An 8246-nucleotide genomic window follows, 5' to 3' on the forward strand; every position below is an offset into this window, starting at 1 on the left:
CCTTCATTGCGCGTAAATATTCGATGTTTCTCTAAAATTAATTCTTCAAAACCTAGCACCCGATTAAGTTACTTAGAGAAACGTATAGCTTTTTCTTTTGTTTTTTACAATTTTGTTGTAGATTGTATAAAGTTTGATAGTCATAGAGATAAAGAAGATGAAGGAAAAAATATGTTCGGCATAATATTCAAAGCAATCAATGAAAGCCATGAGTCTGCATTTGATTCATTGACTGAACACCCAATCCTTCTCTATTGTCCTAGAAGGACCTCTTCCTGTTCGGTATAAGAAAGTGGCAGGTTCAAGCTTATGTATTGATTCTCCTCAAGAACACGAATCTTCTTTTCTCGTTTTCTTTCACTCACTCTTTCGACATGTTGATGGAAGACAAGGCCATAATCGCGTAATAGCGTTTTACTCAAAGGGGCAGCTACGTCGAACTTCACAAGGAAGTGCCAGCTCCTCGGGCTTTCTAGCTCTCCCGTCGGTCTCGTAACGATCAGTGGCGACAGGAGATCACCAACGACGCAACGACGAAGACGTTAATTTTTTTCCTGCTCAGACGTTTTGCTTAACGGCAGGCGAGAGTTCGGACCGTCCCGCCCACTGAACGTCATACAACGACGATGCGCTGGCCTGCCTCACCCGATGCACGGCGTCAACAGGCCGAGACTGGTGCTTCCAAATACCTAGATTCAGTGGAGCCTCGAAATTTGAGTTCGTTCTAAACCAAAATGAACCTTCAGAACACCGTGCTGGTACCGTATTTACTCAACGAGAGATGTGAGTTGCCTAATTTCGTTTTTAACATAGTTCTAAGAACTAAAAATAAAACACTTTTTAAACCGCACCAATTTCAAGCTATGTGGAGGGCAAAATCGTCTGCTTCTTGCGCAGGGGGTAGCGGTGACGTCAGAACGCCGAGCCCTGATTGGCTGATCGCGACCCCCTATCTGAGCGTCGTCTGCTCCTTTGCAACGTCGTCTGCTCGCAACGTCGTCTGCGTCTGTCTTACCTTTCCTGCGACTTTCGAAAGTGCAGAGGCTAGATTCACGAAACGATCTTACGCCAAAAATGTGCGTAAGACAAAACTTAAGAAGAAATTCGTATTCACGAAACAAAATTTTCGTCAGTTTGGCGCAGGTTACGACGAAATCCTACGACAGCTCCGAAGCTTTCTTACGCACTTCTTACGATCAAATCAGCATGGCCGACAGCGTCGCGGTCGCGACGACCCACGGATTTTTATTTTTCTACGTGCGCTTCTCACGCGTCCCGACTTCAAGAGCAAGAAAAAAGTAAAAAAGTACTTGAAACAGACCATGACGAACAAGAACGCTGGATCCACAAACACCGGGAAAAGCTCCAACGTCCACGATTCCACCGAACGCGACCAAGCGAGCTTTGCAGTTAGGCCTAGCAGGCACTCCGCGACTCGGCGACCGTCTGCCCACGACCGGCTGGAGTGCTGAATGGAATATGCCCGCGCGACCCTTGTGAAGCCTTCCCGTATTATACTTTGATCGCTGACCTCAATTTTAGATTAAGGGGTAATTTCTTAATCTTGTTATGTCCTTTACCGAGGCAACGGTGACTCTCGCCGCTGAAAAAGCGGCACTTGAATCTCCGACAGACGCACGAAAGGCAAAGCAGCCATCGCTTTGACTAGCAGACGTAAAGCAGACGACGTTAACTGCGCCAACCCGCCGACGCCATTAAGGAATGAGGGGTCTCGCCGCACACGAAAGGAGGGAAAAAGTATTTGGGAGGGAACTTGCGGGCACTAACACGCTCACTCTCGGTTCTTAGCAAACAAACCTCGGCGCCTCTGGACACCTCGCCGGTGAGTCCTTTGACTTCCCACCTTGACGCGCGTCTGCTAGTTGTTAGACAAAAACAACGTACCGCTCGAATTATTTCGTCTGCCCTCTCTGAAAGGCGAAGTCGAGCTCGCTCGTAAAGACCCGCACTTCCGAAAGTCGCAGGAAAGGTAAGACAGACGCAGACGATGTTGAGAGCAGACGACGCTCAGATAGGGGGTCGCGATCAGCCAATCAAAGCTCGGCGTTCTGACGTCACCGCTACTTCCTTTCTCATCCGCAGAAGACGAAAATAAGCCCACTTGCGAGGCGTATATCGTTGAGTACAACATGAAAGTACTGAAAACTCCATAAACTCGAAGATGTTCCTATTTAAGGCTCCGTTTGGTTTGTTTTATATCCAGGAGGCTTTCCGTTTGGCCATTGTTTTGTAACTAAGTGATGTTGTTTTCGCGATGGCCATACAAAGGTGAATTTCAGCAGTAACTGGCCCGTATAGCTCCATGCGTTGCTGCTGAACACTTTGGCGGCAGAGTCCGTTCACGCAAATTATTTCCCATCACCAAAGTTGTGCGCATGACCGGTTAAAGGTTAATTCATCCACATCTAGTGAAATCTACAACAAATGAATATCTCATCAATATTACAGCCTCGCAAATGTGCCGTATATTTTAGGTGTCTGTATACTGTGCAAGGCTGTGTTTCTCGCTTTTTAGTAACATTTGCCTTCAGGAGAAAAAAATATCATATGTAACGCGTGATTTCACGTATACATAGCCACTTACGAGTCACCCATTACGGGTTTAGCCTCAGCCATAAAGGCCGGTTCAGACGTCCTCGTTGACTTCATCTACGCCACTTCGCGTTTCGTTGCGTTTCACTGCGTATACAATCCTCGGCCCTCGTGGATGTCATGGCAACGCGTAGGAGCATCTCGCTGTAAACAATAGTAAGCGGTTGTAACGCAGTCGGTCGTACTCAAAACCCAGGTCCTATACGGCGAGAAAGGCAGAGCCCCTGTGAGCCAGCCCCGCATAGCCCGAGGCCCCAAAACCGTGTCGGCGCTGAGGGCAGGCGGGCGGGCGGCTTCTTAATTGGGCGTTCCGTCAGGGGTTCCCTTTAATGAGCAAGATAGGGGGGGAGGTTGAGGAGGAGAATGCTCGGAAGTTGGGCTAAGCCTCGCCCGCGCCACTCGTGACTCGAAGGCCGCCCAACGAGCCAGGAAACGCACATCGGGGACCGCTGACGAGCACCAGGCGACGTTCGTTAGCGGCGGCTCTCGGCTTGGTGACGACGACGACGCCTGCCAGCCGGCCGGGGGCCCGATAGTCGCTGTCACCCTGACGTGGACCGAAGAGAGGGCTGGAGACTCAAGCTGAAGGCATTGGATGGTGTTTCGGACGCAGCAAGCCTGCTTCTGGAGCAGGAGTTCAGGGGCTTGTGAACTCGACAGTGCAGCGTTCGCTGGGATCAAGGCCAATGCAAAAACGAATAACGATTCGTCTGCACGGGACGTCAAAGGCTCATACTGGTGGTAATGTTTACTTGTTCCTGCCGAGAAAAACAAACTAGATGTTTACAAAATGTACGCTGCCGAAGGCCTTCGCACAGTTTAGCTACCATAATGGCCTCTGAGGTGGCGTCAATGCAAGCCATGTATCAACGCTACTAGACTAGCTCAGTTACCAGCAGTGCAGCTCTCTCTTCCACGGCTCACCTCCCGTCGTTCGACGCGCCACCGTTTTGGGTGGACGGCTGCTATGGTAACTGCAGCGTATTCTATGGATATACGAATGTTTCGAAGCACGGCGTCTAGATGGCGCTCCACCGTGCTCTATGGAACACACAGTTATGTAGCGAAAATCTAGATGGCCCTTCAAAAGGCGGGAGGCAAACTGAAGGGAGTTCCACAACTGGGGTAATCTAGTAACGTTGGTACGAGTGACCACGATCACATTGCGATGAAGGCATTACTTCCAGCCATCTATTTTACAGCGTGTTTGTTTCAACAAGCCCGCTTTTTTTCACACCATGGTACGATCACTGCGCAGCGCCATTTCTCATGTCGCCGCAGAGGAAGACTTACATAAAATAAATAGATTATTAGTCTAAAATGAAGTACCAGGAACTAATTTTAGCGTCAGACGTTAAAATAAATATAAATTTGAAGGATGTCAATGTTTTTCACTTCAATGCACGTTCTGTGCGAAACAAGGACGACAGTGTTTGTGCTCTTTTAGAGGACTGGAATTTTTGATGTCCTAATATTTTCGGAAAAGTGCTACCAGGATGACCGGCTCGTGTTACATTTGTCTGGATATCAACACTTTAGTCTAAATCGAACTGATCGGAGGCCAGGTGCTGTCGCCATTTACGCAGTGCAACATGAGGTTAACCAAAATCTAGACGACCTAACGAAGACGTCTGAAAACTATGATATTTTTACCTTACTAAATGGCAGTCGGATCTTTTTCGTTATTTATCGCCCGACATCAGTAAATATATACCAAATTATTTTTTTATTCGAAAATATTTGGATTTTACATCAGCGAAAAAGTTTGCCGCTGTCTGGTTGCAATTTTAATATTAATAGGATAGAGAATTCCCATGCCAGGACACAGCTTAGCATCATTCTGGGCTCTTTCGGGTATGAGAATGTTATTAATGCGTTAGCGTTAGCATTAATAGCCACATTACAAAAAAAAAAAAGCTGATGGTGTCTGTCTGTGGACAAAACAGTGGAAAGGGAAGCGCGCCGTGTTGAGAGGAGGAGAGCAGTGAAGTACAAAGGCGAGAGGGAGGTGACGTCACGGGGCGGAAGCCAATGAGCGCGAGGCGCGGTGAGGCGAGAGGGAGGCGACGTCACGGGGCGGAAGCCAATGAGCGCGAGGCGCGGTGAGGCGAGAGGGAGGTAACGTCACGGGGCGGAAGCCAATGAGCGCGCGGATGCAGGGGTGACTCTAAACTTGCAGGTGTGCGGAGCGCCTATTCCTTGGTTTGTCTTACAAAGTGGAGTGTGAACCAAGTACTAGCGCTGGTCCAAGTAGGCGGCAAAAGAAGACGGATTTGTAAACGAAGGAGGTGGGCTGCCGAAACCGGTGAACAGCGAAAGAAGCGTCAAGCAGCGGATGCCGCTGGCGTTTCTCAGGGGTCATGCCAACGCATTCCCTAAGGATCCGCCGATTGATTTTCCTTTAATGTGTTGTCGTCCACTACTCTAGGAACTATAAGTATGCTAGATCTAGTTGTTACAAATATGAGTCAAAAACTGACAACAGCTGGTACCATCTGTTACGATATCATCGACCATGCCTATCCCGATTTTGATGGCTTTTCGTTGTTGTGATTTAAAAACTAAAGCAAAACCAAACCTTTTGTCTTTCCAACCAATAACAGAATCCAGTCTGCAGCAGGTATTCCCCAGGAATTGAAATTAGGGGGGGGGGGGGTCTTCATTTTTAGGAGGGGGTTAGGGGGGGGGGGGGGGCATTGAGAATAGAGAAGTCGTGGCGAATTAAGGGGATGCCTTCAGAAAAACAAGGGGGAGATGTACACCCCCCCCCCCCTAGGGGGTGTGAAGGGAAACCACTGCTCTGCAGCATTTCAGATGCAAAATTTCTGCCATTAATTGCACTTGTAACCTCATATATAAAATGAAGGTGATGCCTACACACAGAAAAAAGGGTATATATTTTCTTACACTCCTTGTCACATGTAAGATACACGAAAATTTCAGTTGGACGTACAGCGCACTGACCTTGAACCGACGGTACAGACTTTCACGAACAGCTTGATAGCCGAGTTGTACAACTTACTAAAATCGCTAGTGTACGTGTGACTAACTACAAAAAAAAAATAATTGGGGTTTTCTTGGCCCTTCTGCAAAACCTCAGTGTTTTTTTTTTTTTTTTTTGTGGTATGATACGTACTTTAGCTATTTAATATGTCGTATTCAACTGGCATCAAACGTCTTGTTAAAGTTGGGGCCTTCAGTGCGACGTCAGTTTCCTGTATGTCGAACTGAAGTTTTGGGGTGTCGAATATTTGACAAGAGGTTTAATGGCTACAGCGTGTTTTTTCTTTTGTTTTGTATTTTAGAGTGAATGACGGTGTTTTATGGTTTGTTCAAAAGGTGCTATGATGAATGTCTTTCATATAAAACAATATCTCGGGTAATTCCTTTAAAAGACCCAGAGAAGTTAGCATATCTTAAAAAAAATATCACAATAAGCTGAACTTTTTGCAGAAAAATGTGAAGGCTCAGTCCCATGCAAACCTTTCACATTATTGAGTAAACAGTCACCTGCTTTTACATGGAAATATATAAATGGGGCTCTGCAACGTGGCACGAGAAATAACAAAATGGGAGACCTTGTAGTCAGTTATAAGAGGGTATCCGGAATATCATGGCCGAATGTTGCAATTCATACTTGGCAAACGTATTTCTAGTTGATATGGTAAAAATGCTGTTAAAAATATCACATAGAGCCCAGATTCATCAATTTTTGTAAAACCAACAAACGAAATTTAGGTCTATGATATATTCATGAGACCTAAAAACAGTAACAGCCGTAACGTTGACAATTTTCGAATGATGCCAATAGAATGTATCATCGATATTACTTCGCCGCACCTGGCACACATCTTCAACATAAGTTTATCTAGCGGTGTGTTTTCTGTAAAAATGAAACTTGTCAAAGTTACCGTAATTCACAAAGGAGGAGGTAAACACATAATGAACAATTATAGACCACTATCCATCCTGCCAATTTTTTCCAAAAAAACAATTCTCAATACTCTTTTTAAAAGATTATTCCAAAAGCATAAAATAATAACTGACTCTCACTTTGGTTTAAGAAAGGCACAACCGACAGATAGCACTCTTGCTCCAGTTTTGTTGACTTCAGGAAGGCGTTTGACTGTCTAAAACATTAAATACTTCTTTAAAAAAATTAAACTGTTATGAAATATGTGGCCCAGCACAATCACTCTTGGATTCGTATATATCAAATTGCCAGAAATGTATAAACATTGATGGGCATTAATCTTTCCGTGAGCATATAACCTCTTAGTTACTAAGGAAAATTATATGCTTCCCGAAATTCGGAAAGTAGTCTGACGTAGGTGGTCTTAAAATTAACGTAAACAAAACCAAAGCCGTCATATTTTTATTATTAAATAAGTATGCCTTTTTGACTAAATGTCCTACTTTATTTACTACACAAATTGACATAGTCAGGGAACGCAAACACTAGTATAATTTTCTCTAAACATTTGTCGTGGTGTCACCATATCAATAACTTGGTCATAAAGTTATGTAAAGTCGTAGGCGCAGTCAGAAGATGCCGTTCGATGTTACCTGTACACATTAAACTCACTATTTATCATACACTTTTCCAGTTTCATATAAATTATTGCCACCTATTCTGGGGTACGACAACAACTTCGAATTTAAACAAAATAGTCAGACTTAAAAACAAAAGAAGATGCTGCGTATTATTGCCGATGCACACCACCTGTGTCACATTCGTCCACTTTTCGAAAAAATTCAGGATTATTGCCATTACAAATATGTAAGAGTATCGTCTTTTGAGCATAGTTGTAACCCGAGACTGGGGATACGGACAAGGGACAAAACACAGAACGACAGGGACGAAGTCTTCGTCCCTGTCGTTCTGTGTTTTGTCCCTTGTCCGTATCCCCAGTCTCGGGTTACAACTATGCTCAATTTACACCAGCTAGCCTGCACCCTCACCATTGCTTCATTATCGTCTTTTGTACAAATTTCGTTTTGGAAAAGTCAAATTAATCGAGTATCTCAGGCGCACATCGGAGCTTAATGTAAAAGAAATGTCGATTAGTACATGCCACTTTGAAGTATGGTGTGTTACCCATTTCCGCACGAACCGTGCTTGGCAATCACTTCATCATACGTTGCCATCACTGCTAAATAGATATCATTTAGAAAACAGAGATACATAATTTTTGACCAAAGCTGAGTTGTATATAGGTTTTATTTAAACAAAATTGTTGTGTAAGGTGTGTTGTATGTTTTTTTTTTTTAATAATGTACTACATGATCCGCTCTCCTGTTCCTTTCTTGGCGCACGCCTAAGTTGGTAAAGGGGTATTCCCACGAGGGAGAAATCCCGGGGATATCTCCCCGGCGCGCGCGCATCACAAGCCGAAAACGCGAGGCTTTTGCACATCGCGCAAAGCCTGACGTTTTCGTCGCGGGATGCGCGTGCACCGTGGAGAAATCCCCGGGATTTCTTCCTCGTGTGAATAGCCCTTAAGAAGGAAGTATATATAATTGTTGTATAAATAACGTTGTTAATGTTTTTTTCCTGCTCTTTTATTTCTACAATTCTGCCAAAATATTGTACTTGTTTTTCATTACGACCCCCTGTCCCAGTCAAGTTACCT

The 8246-nt window shown here is 44.8% G+C and overlaps 1 pseudogene; it reads left to right on the forward strand.

Moving 5' to 3' along the window:
• The first annotated feature begins 7082 nt into the window (after nucleotides 1-7082).
• LOC115324328 lies at nucleotides 7083-7841 on the forward strand (annotated as a pseudogene).
• Nucleotides 7842-8246: the final 405 nt, after the last annotated feature.

The sequence above is a fragment of the Ixodes scapularis genome, unplaced genomic scaffold (genome assembly GCF_016920785.2).
Source record: "Ixodes scapularis isolate PalLabHiFi unplaced genomic scaffold, ASM1692078v2 PGA_scaffold7__128_contigs__length_106722199, whole genome shotgun sequence".
Classification (NCBI taxonomy): Eukaryota; Metazoa; Arthropoda; class Arachnida; order Ixodida; family Ixodidae; genus Ixodes; species Ixodes scapularis.